The sequence below is a fragment of the Neomonachus schauinslandi genome, chromosome 9, assembly GCF_002201575.2.
Source record: "Neomonachus schauinslandi chromosome 9, ASM220157v2, whole genome shotgun sequence".
NCBI lineage: Eukaryota > Metazoa > Chordata > Mammalia > Carnivora > Phocidae > Neomonachus > Neomonachus schauinslandi.
In genome coordinates this window covers 141,996,998-142,009,980 of record NC_058411.1, presented here as the reverse complement: position 1 = coordinate 142,009,980, position 12,983 = coordinate 141,996,998, and the positions used below count along the sequence as shown (strand labels likewise).

Genomic DNA, 12,983 nt, shown 5'->3' with positions numbered 1-12,983 from the left:
CTGTCCCCCGCAGCGGGGTCCTAAGCCCGCGCCCGCCACCGAGCCCCCGGCAGCCGAGAACTCGCGCCGGCCGCTCGCCGCGCCCTGGGCTCCAGCGCCCTCACCCGGCCGCGGCGGTCGGCTCGCCGCGCGCCCCGGCTCGCGGGCTCGGGTCTGCGCCTCCCAGAGCGGCCGCCAGAGCCCGCCCGGGGCCGGACGGGGCGCGGGCCCCCGCCCCACCTCGGCGAGGGGCGGTCGGCCGGGGGCGGGCGTCTGGGGCCCCGGGGAGGAGCCAGCCCGGCCGGCGCTGCGACGAGAGCCGCCGCGCGCTATAAAAGCCGCCGCTCGGGCGGGCGCCGGGAGCGCGAGCCGAACGCGAGCAGAGCGCAGCGGGGCCGGTGGGGCCGGGCTGGCGGGCGCGAGAGGCGCGGGGGCATCCCGGGCAGAGCGCGCCGCGCGCGGAGCCCCACTTTTTCGGACGAGCCACCCCTCTGCCGGCCCACGTCCCCGGAGCTCGCGGAGCCCGTCGCTGTGCCACCGGACCCGCCCCGGCCGCCGCGCTCCTGGCCCGCGGGACGTGCCGCCGCCTCGGCTCCCGACCGCGAGGTAAGAGGGCCGGGCCGGCGCGCCAGGCTGCGCGGACTGCCCGAGCCTCGGAGGGGAGGCAAGAACGCGGGGCCGGAGCCTCCACTGGTCACGGGAAAACGTTACCCGTCTTCGGCTTGTCAGTCCGTCCACTCTGTGCTCTGCGGTCCGTCTCTGTCGGTCTGTCTGTCCGTCCGGCCGGGCGTCTGTTGACGGGCACACGCCCTTGTCACTGTCCTCTGGGAGATTTCTCCGAGATCGTGTGATCTTTTGCAAGCCGCAGGTGCCGGGGGCGCCGGCGTCCCCGGAGCGCGTCCAGTGGTGTATGTGGGGGGGCTGCTTTCCGTAGAGCCCCCCCTTCTCAGTGGCTGAGGGAGGGGGAGTCTTGCGCCCGGGACAGTGGCTTGCCGATGAGGGACCGCTCTGAGGGCCAGGTCGCGGAGTCCCGCCGCCGGGGAGCCGGCTCGCACTGCGCGCTAGTGGGCGTGCGCCTGGCAACAGGTCTGCGCCCTGCTGCTCCGGCCCCGCACCGTCTTCGCTCTGGTTTCCCCTCGGCCTCCCGCTGCCTCCGGCTCCCGCACTCCCGCGGAGCGCGGGGCTCCCCAGCGGCGTGCTGGGGCGCGCGGCGTGTGTGTGTGTGTGTGTGTGGGTGCAATTAAATGTTAATAGACATGACGGCCCCTGTTGATGTTTAGACTGAGACTCCAAACCCGGCATTGCTGGGAGAGGGTTCCGTGGTGCCTGGCAAGGGACGTCGGCTCCAAGAAGGGTTAAATTAGGTTAAAGACCTGGCGGAGTGCGGAGTTCGAGCCAGGGCTCTGGCCAGGTCTCCAGCTCGCCGCTCTGGGAACGAGGGCCAGAGACCTCCTGGGATGGGCCCGGCGGCACGCATGTGCTCTTGAGAAAGGAGCTCAGTGCGCCCGAGGTCCTCAGCCGCAGACTCTCAGCTCTCAGCGACCGCCGCCGTTCCAAGGAAGGGTCGAACACCACCACGGCCGTCCCAGGCGCGCCTCCAGCAGCCGGGTTTGAGGTCCTGAGTCTTTCTCCGCGCAGCCAACGTTGCCCACAGGTGAGAACTCTCTTTTGAAAGTAATCTTTTGATGTATGAGCCAGTGCCTGGCTGCAGCCCCAGTCCCGGAGTTGGTGAGCCTGGGAGCGAGGCTCTCCATTCCGGCGGTCTGGAGACTGATCCCGGGCGCGCCCGAGGGCTGGAAGCCGGCGGCTTTGCGTGCCCAGGCGCGGCGCCACCATGGACAGCTCCCAGCCACTTCCTCCACTCCGGGTCTGCGGCCCCGGGTCTCGGGAAGTCGCGTGCATTCCCAGACTCCAGGTGTTGGGGCGCAGAGCGGGAGGAGAGGAACAGCTAGTTTTTGAGAGCCCATTGTAACCTGTCCCAAGGCCACATGAACCACTCAGGAGAATAAAGGGAACCTGTGGTTGGTGATGGGGTCCCAGGTCAACTTGCAGCTGAGCTCCCTACAGGACCTCTGGCATGGTGTGTGGCGGGAGGGGGTCCCTGGCTTTTCTGTAGCACCGTGGGGCCCTTCAGAGGTGTTCTAAATGTGTGACGCCTGAGCATCCGACTGAGGCAGTGAGATCATGCCAGACCTAATTAGGGACTGCTCAGACCGCTTTCTGTACACAGCATGGGGCCAGGTTACCTTTTATTACCTTATTTAGTAAATTTGGTAGTGGGAAGAGATATTAGTTTCAGAGTCACAGAGACAGGATGGAGAAGAATCCAACAGAACAAGTTATAGAGGATGTGTTCGGATGCATTTGCAAAAGCAACTCTACTGTTTTCTGATCCTAATTGTTTTCTCCACCATGCAGAACACTCTTAAAGACGCTCCCAAAGGTTCCTCTTGAGCCCAGTTGATGCTTTTTCAAGTTGGTTGCTTGGAAACAGGGAGGGGAGAACCTGTAAGGGTTCCTCTGTGCAAATTACACATCTCCTTTCCCTGATAAACGGCATGGGCAGGGGCTCTTCTTTTTTCCCTCTGCACCCATACAGAAGGGTGTATCTTCCTCTATTTTAAAATTGCAAGGAATGTCCAAGGTCTGATTCTGCGTGTGACTGATGGAGGTCTCTGGAGAGTAAAAACAAGCATCCTTTTTTTTTTGAGGCAGCGTGTGTGATTTTGTGAAAGTCACTGGAGCAGGGTGCCTGTTTCCTATAGCATGGGAGCACCTGCTCTCCCTGGCAGAGTTGCTGATGAGAACTGAAGTGGCCCAGGATAAAGCACTTAGCCCCTCGCTGAGCACAGAGGATGCTCTTAAAATGGTAGCGATTACACGTATTTGTCAAAGATAGTTGTGCATTTCTTCTGAAGCCCCAGCCATCTGCTCTCCCCACTAACCAGCAACTGTTTGACAGGGACTCCGTCTCCAGCTCGGTGTCCACGTTGGAGAACTTGTGGATGAAATTCATGAAAGCATTGAAGTTGATCACAGGGCCAACGGAAAGGGTGTTCGGAGATAAACGGGAGAATTTTTGTGTGACAGATCAGGCCCTGTGTTTCTCACCTGCACCACTTGGAAGAAAAATAAAGTAAGTCATTTTCAAAATATTATCATCGCCCTCCAGATTTGAGGATTAATTCTTCCTGAGCCTTCTCTCAAAAGAATGCAGGATCTTCCAAAAGCCGTCCTTGTCTTGCTGGGGGTGGGAGGGGATTTTTCTTGGGTCTGCATGGGGAGTGGCCTCCATGGTCCCCATTGCTGGATTGCTGCAGGATGGAGTGAGGGTTCGTTGCTCCAGGCAGCACCTCGTCTCGGAAGCCCATGTGTGGTCCTTACCATGCAGGAAGCAGCCCATCCGTTCATGGTGGAGCCCTGCTTGGCTGTGACGTCCTGACTAGGACACAGCTCTGCCTGGAGCATTGGCCACTTACTGGGTCCCAGCTGGATTTGAAGAGTCCCTTCAGCTCTGCATTTGGGGTTCTGTCTGGTAGAAATCACTAATACCATGATATTTGGATAATGGAATTATAATGGGCCCAATCACACACTTAGAATTTTTTTCCCCCCAAAAAAGTGTGTATGTGCACGTGCATGTGTGTTTCCACCAGTTTCACATTCTAGGGCTCTTAGATTTTTTCCATCTATTTTTTTTCCTTAGTAGATCAGAAGTCATCTTAGCTCCCTCCATCTGAAAGGCGTGGAGCTCAAGGATGCAGTGCACAGATGCTGGGAGTCTTCCTGTGAGTTCCATCCGCCGGTGGTGTGAATGGAGTGAGAGGCTGGACCCCGGCTGACCTTGAAGCCCTGGCTTTCTCCCCTGGAGTCCACGCAGGTTCCGGTTTCCAGCACACGCCACTTTCTGGTAGGAAGACACCTGAGCTCCTGCACACCCTTGGAGTCAGGACCAGTGAGGGGAGGGCCTGGTACAGGAGGTGGCAGGGGACCCCACGGGCCCCGGGGCACTCTCTGCGTCCTGCAGCAGCGTCTGAGTCCCTGGGATGGGCTGGTCAGACGGCAAGAGCGGCGATCAGGGCAGGGCCAGAAGGATGAGAGGGGTGCGTTCAGTTATGCTTAGCCTTCTCTGAACCCTGCTGCTTGAGTAACCCCCTCTATGGTCCCAGCAGAGTGGCAAGCATGTAGAATAATTGCATTTGTAGTTATAGCTCCAGAGAGAAATGCAAGTGTGTGGGCTGGGTTCTTAAGAGGAACAGAGTTATGTGTATGGGCTGCATCCCCAAGACCCCATATCCGTGAACCGTCACCTGGCGACATCTCTCTGTCCACACGACGGCAGATACCCAGATATTTGATCTCGTCAGAGTAACGCATCAGTTATCTCCTTGTGCTAGATTTTTCCTGGTGTGTGGAAGCAACTTGGTTTCCTTTGAACAGTGAATAGGAAGGGATCACATATCCTGCTCTCTTATATCCCGTTAGGTTAGTAGGAGTTCGGAGTGGTAATAGGTACAGAGGGACATTTCTCAGTGCTGAGTCCCTTTTCGACCAGTTTCCCTTGGGCCCTGAGCCTCCTTTCCCAAGAGCCTGGCCCATGGAAACTTTGTTGAACTGGGCAGGCCTCGGGTGGCTATGGCAGGGACTCAGATCAATACCTGCACCTCTGCCCCAGCCCACTCCCTCCAGGGGCCATCCTAGCCTCTCTGGTCGGTTCCCCCCTCCTTTCCTTGGCCCCGGTTTGCTGTTGTGCCAGGCTCTGTTCAAACTTGGCTCTTCAGAAGGGAGGCTGCATGCAGAGAAATGTCATCAAATATACATTTGCTTTCTGCTTCGTACCCTCCGTGCCAGGAAACACACTTTCCCACCCAGAGAGAGAGGAGTTGCCCCTCTCCCCTTGCCCTGATGTTTTCGAGGGCCCCTCTCCAGGCTCGGCGTGGCTCCGGGCACACAGGTCCACCCTCCCCTTCCCAGCCCCTGCAGGTGGGTGAGCCCTGGGGAGCCCAGCCGGCCACCCCCGCCCCCCGGTGCTCCCTGGGAGGAGGTTTCCCTCTCCAGCTCCGACAGCCTGGCTCCTGCATTGGGAAATTGCTGAGGTGTTATCTTTGAATCTCCTGCAAGGGCAGCCACGGGACAGATTTAGATATAGCTTGGGTTTAAAGTGCTTTGGCCAGACAACTGCTTTTGAAAACCCTGTATGTTTCTCTCAGCTCTGCCTGTACAAGAGCTTAGCCATTGGGCATTTTGTGTTACGGGGAAGGCGCGTTGAGAAGCTGGTCCCTCTGCCATGTAAAGGATCCGGGCCAGACTTCTGCCTCTCCTGATCCTGGACATCGCAGGGGGGCAGAAGGGCTGTGGGCTTCCCCTGGGAGCCTCCTGCACTCTTCGGCCCTGTCTGGGGTCAGGAGTTCCTGCTGTTGGCTCTAAGCCATGGGCCCCGGACCGAGGTATGCACACTGGCCAGTGCCCCGATAATTTGAATATGCAAACGCATCCCAGGGGAGCTTGTTAAGACACAAGCTCTGATTGGCCGGTCCAGGGTGAGGTGGGGTGGGGCCTGAGGATCTGCATTTCCAACCAGCTCCCAGGTGATGCCGCGGGTCCACTGAGCGCCTTGGGAGGCGCCAGGGGGTATAACCTAGCTCATCTCTTCGTGGTATATTTTAAGTCAGTTTCTGGTGTCTGAGTGCATGCGGTCCAGCTGGCCTGTGTCCTCCTAATGACCTTATAATGACCCTTCAAATTCTTGGAGGTAATTATTGTTGCTCCTAAACGGTCTTATCAGTAGACTAAATATCATGAACCCCTTTGAGTTCCCCTATTCCCCTGTCATAATAAATTTTCCAGCTCTCTGAACCGAGTTACTTTTAAGTGCAAGCCCATCGTGCAAATGGCAATCTATCTTTGCCTGGCAGAGGCGTCTGAATGTAATTTTGCTGGTATTAAGAGATCACTTGGGGAGTCTCATCTCACTCTGGTTCCAGACACAGAGAATGCATGTTTACATTTAGACAACTTTACTTGACTCTAAGGATCACAGCTTTTTTTTTTAACCTAAAAATGAAATTCAAACCTCAGGCCCCCCGCCCCCGTGGCATCCCTGTAGGGATGAGCATCACAGATGCATACTGTCAGCCTAAGACGGAGGTGTGCAACTGCGTTGTCATCTGCCGCCACATCTGGAAGCAGAAAAAACAATTGAGTACAATGTTTTGATCATCTTGCACCTGCTGGTGCTCTGTTAGCCACGGCGGAGGAGAGCAGGATTAAAGAAATGGTCCCCACCCTCCAGAGCTAACGGTCTAGCAGGGGGACCAGCCACCTCTGTCAGAAGCTGCCACGTGGTGTGATGGGGACTGTGACACGTGGGTCAGGAGGAGTGGTGGGCAGGGGGCCGGCTGGGGACAGGTGGAGCCCGAAGATGTCCCAGGAAGCTTCCCTGAGAAGAGGGGGCATACGGGTTTCTGGAAGGGTTAGCAGGAGTTTATAGGGATTTTCCCAAGAGGCAAAGGTGGGATTCAGGGAGTGGAGTTCAGAAGGTGTTGCACACAGAGAAAGGGCCACAGGGAAAGATCCAGAAGCACAGGCAGGCTTAAACCTCTTACCTGCATGAAGCTCCTTACCTGCCCAGGTGCATACGCTCCCTGCCCCATCCAGGCCTCAGGAGGTACCTGGCCGAAGAGAGTCCTTCTGAGCAGCTGGTGCCTTTAGTCTCATAGACTCGGGATTTTAAATTACTTTAATCATAATTTTTTTTCCCCAACAAAATCTTACTAAATCTCATTTACAAACCGGATAAAAAGTGCCTGTGGCTGAGAGTGGGTTTTTATCTTGAGGCCCCCGAGGGGTTCTGCAGAGCTCTGTGGGTTCCAAGGAGCACAGTTTGAAAACCTCTGTCCTCGGATCATTTTCATTTTGCTTTTGGCAGTCATACCCCATAGTGTCAGCTTTGCATTATTGTGGCTTGTCTTGCTATGTCTTCTTCATCTTCTGGATGTCTTGCTGGGTTTTGTGTCAACAATTTTCAGTGAAATGAAACCAGAATTATCCCGTGTGTGACTATCTAACGAGTATGGGACCTGTGGGTTACCAGGGGCAAGGATCTGTGACAGATGCTGGCTCAGATGACTCAAGATGTAGCTGACTAGCCCAGCAGGCAAAGAGAGGCATGAGCTTCTTGCAAAAAAAAAATGGGCTTTTTATTTCCAATCATGTCTATCAATCTATTCTCCCAAGATTCTTCAGATCCTATAAAAGCTGGCAAGAAGGAAACATAGCTTATTTCTAGGGTAGAAGACTCGACAAATTGTATCCTTTGTACAATTGTGTCCTTGTCTTTTCTCACTGATGTAAAGTAGACACATTTGAATGTGGGAGGTTTTGGAAGTGGGTTTGAGCAGGGGCGGTAAGTCAGAAGTATAAAAATGGAAAAGCCCACTGGTCCCAGGTGAGGTGGAAGGTTCTAGTTCAGGCTGGGAGGCTCCTGCTCGCTTCTCACAGAGCTCCTCTAACGGAGGAAACTGATGCTGTGAATGGGATGACACCCAAAGAGAGCGCCGTCCTCACCGATGGGCGGTCCTAGTCCTGAGAAAGGAATCTGAAGAACCCCTTCAGGGCACAGACCCAGCTCTAAAAGCAAAATCATATGGCTGATTTAAGGTGATCCAAGTGACCCGTGGTCAGTCTGGAGAACTTAGAGGACCCCGCCACCTCTGTGAGGAGCCCCAGTGGAGGAACGCGGCAGGTGGCGTTTCCCTCCGGGTGGGCGTCCGCAGTTGCCCTTGGCCTGTCTTGCCTGCCAGGCCGACACCCTGCTGAGGCAGGCAGTGTCAGGGAGGGCCGCCATGCCGGTGGTGACCCGCAGCCTCGCCATCTGGGGGCAGCTGGCCGCACGTCCAGAGAGGTCTTTGCTTCAGACCATATCACCCCAGGCCCTGGAACACCCTGAACTTTGGACTTGACTCCCAAACCAGAGGGATTCGGCCTGTCCTGGCTTGCTAGGGCTGGACGTAGGCTGGCTCCTATGTTGCCCTGAATTCTTGGCGCAGGTGACCCTGGTTCCCTAGATCCCACAGAACTGTCTGGGGGTGACCATTGGTGTTTGCTGGTGGGCCACAGGGGCCCAAGTGCCTGAGGGTATAGAGCTGGTGCAGGATGGCACCTTGGCATCTGTCCAGCTCCTAGCCCAATGCACCGCTCACCTGCCTTCTTTCCAGGCTCTGGTCCTTGCTGTGCGGTGGGGACAGTTATTCCCAGCTCGGTCCCCTAGAGCCTCCCAACCCCAGGGCTCCAGAGCCTCCCAGGCTGACAGCGGGTGTGCAAAGCTCTCTCCTTCCTGTAAAAATAACAGGACTGAACCTCAACAGGAGGGAGTAGGGGAACAGATTTGGGCAAGCAATAAAAAAAAATGTTTTGAAGCAAACTGGTGGTTTTAGGAGCAGCCTATTTCAAAGCTGACTGTGTGACAGGCACTGAGTAATTCACTCGTATGCTAATTTTCCAAAGGTTTGGGTTCAGGAAAACCTCAAACATAGTGGCTAAGTATTTTTCCTTTCCTTTAAAAATTGGGTTTATTTTCGGAGGAACTTAATCCATATGTTTCAGATCCATTTCTGCATTACTCAGCAAAAGGTTGTTTTTCACCGACATTGCTGAGCCGTGAGTATGCTTCGCTCCTTTCTTTTCTCTCCTGCAGCCGTCCCCCACTTCCCCCGGCTGGGGTTCCTGGCTGGTGCAACTCTACAGCCCTTTAGGAGACACAAGTGAATATTGGCCCTGGGAGCAAAAGGAAAAAGTCAGTCATACCAAATCCTGTCTTGATTTAAAATGGTGATATTTGGTTCGCCGTGGATTTTCTGCAAGAATTTCGATTTTTGAAATGGGGCGTTGCAATAGTCTCGATATTACTGACTGAGTGTTTCGGTGCTGTGTTAAATTTTGCACCCCGGGCCCACCTCCCCCCCGGTGAACACTGCGCGGGCTCGCTCTGGTCAGGGTGAGCGGGTTCCCAGACTTCCGGGGGACCTGAAGCCTGTCTCTTCTTTTCCCTTGCTTCCTTTCGCTTTTAGGGAGGAATGTTGTGGTGCTCCATGCCGGAATGTTTTGCAGATTCTGCTGGGCTGTTGTGTCACTGTGTCTGTGACTTCTTCAGAAGCAATGGAGTTCATCAGATTTCTCAATTCAATTCCTGGTAGCAAAAGAGAAAGCAGCTGTAGGATTTTGGCTTTGGAGCGTCTCTGTGCAGGAATTTCTTCTCATTTACATGATTAAAAAAAAAAAAGAAGAAGAAGGCACAGCCATCTCAGTGGTGTCTGTCTGGTTCCTAGCTTTGAAGAGGCTCAGAGAGTCCTCCGACCCCATCATTGTGGGTTGTGTGTATACAGGACCCAGGTGGCTGGGCGAGAGCTTGGATCTGTTTTAAATTTTAAGAGCATTGGGCAGTGTTGTTACAAATGCTAACATATAAACATTCCCCGGGGTTTTCTGAGAATGACCATGGAGTGAATTTCATTTTTACTTTGAACATCCCCACAGAGTTACTTTAAATAAGAAGCTATTTTTAACATATTAAAAAAAAAAGATGGTGCTTCGATTGAGCCTTGCTTAATAAGTGCACACGTGAGTCTGCGCTCCACGGGTCGTTCGGGGACTCTCGCAGGTCAGGGGAGCAGAGCAGGGCAGGGTCTGAGCGGTGAGTGTCAGGCTTGCCCACGGCCCTCTGGAGGCCGTTCTGGGCGCCCCGGTGCAGGAGGGCTGGAATCTCCCTCCCACAGCGCCACAAAGGGCCTCAGCTCAGTACAAGAAAGAGGCATCTTTTCTTCAGGACAGGACCCCCCTGGGCTCAGATGCAGAGACTTTCTTGTTCTGAGTATTCTCCAAGCCCAGCACTTAGCAGGCACAAAACATTTATTAAATATAGGAACGCATGAGCCCTGCATCTGAGCCCCAGTCCCCAAGCGTGTACATTTCTCGAAGGAAGAGGTTTCATGTGGATCCTTGTGTATTCTGCCCTGGGCACTGAATGAAACCAGAGTCCAACCAGTCACCTTCTCAAGGTCTGCACTCCGCTGGCCCTCTGGTTCTTCTTGTCATTATTATGGATACCCAGCGCTTATTGAGCACTTCCTAAGTTTAGGCCCCAGGCAATCATTTAATCCTCCTGACAGCTCTGAGCAAGGTATCGGATGGAGAAGTCTCGGTGAGGTCTACCCGAGGTCACACAAGAGCCTTGAACCATGGTGCCATCCTCAGGGACATTAGCAGGTGATGGAGTTGGAACTGGGACCCGGGTCTGTGTGCGTCCAAATGCCCGTGCTCTGAATAATGACCAGTGCTGCTTGAGTTTTCAAGTTGGAGAAGGCATGTTTATGGGAATATTGTAATTCATAGTAAAGCAGTTGGAGGGTAATTTCTACCCCAAAGCACTCACTGTTGATTTGCCAGTTCTTGATCGGACAGTCGGGATTCAGAGATGGCTCCACGGCCGAGCTGGGGAGGCAGACAGACAGACAGACAGACACTCTGCGACCTGTAGTCAGTGCTGGAAGCAAGGTGTGAACAGGGGAAGGAGACCAGCAGGCAAGACTCATGGTGGTGTTTGGTTCTGGAACGAGAGCACAGTTTGCTGGCCGGAGAGAGAAGGGTTAGGAAGGAAGGAATAGTCTGAACTAAGTTCAGAGAATCCAGGAAGCAGGATCCTGGGGGGAGGTCTGGGAGTTTCTGGAAATGAGATGATAATGGTGGGGGGGGCGGGGGGGATGGTTCTTAGCAGCTGAGTCGGGGATCCCGGCCTTTAACCGAGGGGACTGTGATGAGGGGAGGAGTGGGAATCAGTAGGAGGACGTTGGACTCTTGTTCCTGGTGGCAGGTGGTCTGGGTTGGGTTTGTTGTGTTCCTCGGTCCTGAGGGTGGTGTTCTTGGCAGCAGGTGCATTCCAGGTGCCCGCTCTACCTGGCGGAGTGTGGCTGGCAGGGCCCAACAAGAAGGAAAAGTAGACGGCCCAACGTGAGTTATTGGTGCCCGGCCAACAGGGCACGGAGGGCACGAGGGAGGGCGTTAAACTGGAAATATCTCAGGGATTTGCAGCCCCATCACTCTGCCAGCACAGGGCCCGGTCCCTCTGCAGGCAGCGCTCCAAGGCTTGGAGAGCGTTTTTCGGAGGCTCATGACCCCTGCCTTTTCTACCTTCGAGACTGTTTGGTCTCAGTGTGGGGTCAGCAGGCTACGTGCCTTCATCCTGCGGCCTTCACGCGGATTTCTGGAAGCACCTTCCTAATTCTTCACAGATTCTTGGGCAAATCCCTAACTGCCTCATCGGCCTGACCTGCAGCAGAGGGGGTGCAAGGGAGGAGGGGCTCAGGACAGAATTTTCATGGGAGGCTCACCCTTGGACAGGAGAGAGAGTCCGTGTGCAGGACGCTGGTCCAGGTCAAGCTTGGAGAAGCTTCACTGGTTGAAGCAGATTGTCTGAATGCTACTGTCTGGTGTGTGACCTTCCCTTGTCCCCTCCCTTCCACACTATTTGTAATGAGACATTCAGGGGATTTCAGGGAATGAAATCCATCCACGAATGTCCCCTGAGGGTCACCCATGTGCCCGGAGCTGGACTTGGTCCTAGAGCAAACCTAGGGGTGCCCCTCAAGTGGCCAGAGGAGAGAGGGGCCACCGAGGCCTGGGGCTCTGCCATTCAACATTGACGTGGGTCTCGGTTCAGATCACCACCATCGCCAAGATGATTCTACCCAGACGAAGAGAGAGGAATGCACAGAAGGTATTTTGGGAAAAATTCCCGTAGATTTTGCTGACTCCAAAATAAACAGTCTCCCATAGTCCTTCCTCATCATTCTTAAAGGCTTTTTAGTTTATATTTTCTTGAGTTTATTGACTAGGAGACCTGGCGGAATGAACTGGAAAGGGGCATGGGCTTTGGAACCCCACAGAACCGGCTGCAAATCTGCCTCCCCCACTGATTTGCTGTGTGACTTTGGACAAGTTACTCAAACTCTCTGTGCCTTAGTTGTTTATCCATCCCCTAAAATGAGGCGACTGTTCATTTTTCTGAGAGGAACATATGGCCACTAATCGGGAAATAACCCACGGCAAACTTCTTAGAGCCGTGGCTCGGTCCGTACGAGGCATACAGATGGCGTATCTCCTGCATTTGCCTACACGCTCACTTGCATCAGGAGACATCTCATGTGGAGAAGGCAACACTGTGACTTCCGGGCGAGTCTGCCAACTTTAAAACTTTCTCAGACTTTCGCTGTTGCCACCCCCTGAATGACCCAGAGGCTTGTGGAGGGGGAGGCCGAGCCGTGGAGGGTGCCCACCTCTGTGCGCCGGGGGGACAGGAACGGGGTCCACTTGTCCACGCTGCGCCTCCAGAGCTGAGCTGGGGCCCAACGCACGTTTATGAGAGAATGCTGTTTGAAAGAAGGGGTCCCCGCGAAGGCCCCCCGCCCTCTGCTACCCCCCACTTGCCCGTAGGCATGCTCTCCATACACTGAGTCCCTCGCGCCCCGCCTCGGGCCCGCGGTGAGCACTGCCTTTATCCTGTCTCCCTTGCACGGAGGAGGACACGGAGGGAATGCGTGACCTGTCAGGGTCACAGAGCCAGCACGGGCCCCGCCGAGCTTCCAGAAGGAGCTGTCTCCCTCACCAGCCCCAGCCACCGGGGTCGCGGGGCTGTGGTAGGAAGCAGAATAGGGAAGCGGATTAGAAACCTGTTCTCACGTCCAATGAAAATGCAAAATGTAAAGGTGTCTAAAGCAGACTTCCCAGCGTCTCCGTGCCCTGGCTCAGGGCGTCCCACTGAGCCGCCGTTCGGAGGGCCGCTGGGTTGGGACAGGGCCCTGTGGCCGGGCTGTCGACAGGGCGTGAGCTCGTGGCCCATCCTGGCTGTGCAGCCTGGCGGACCAGCGTGCCTTCACGGAGGACGGCGTCACACACCCGTTCTCCAAACTTCGGGGCCATCGGGAGGCATAGCATTGGTTTGGGTGTGCAAG

At 55.2% G+C, this 12,983-nt stretch overlaps 1 protein-coding gene across 1 annotated transcript in view; it reads left to right on the top strand.

Annotated features, from left to right (window-relative positions):
• Nucleotides 1–355: 355 nt before the first annotated feature.
• Nucleotides 356–12,983, top strand: part of LOC110572399 (cell migration inducing hyaluronidase 1) — a 141,079-nt gene continuing 128,451 nt past the window's right edge. The window contains exon 1 of the mRNA XM_021680691.2: nt 356–585. The gene's annotated coding sequence lies outside the window, so the exon portion shown is untranslated. The remainder of the gene's footprint in view (nt 586–12,983) is intronic.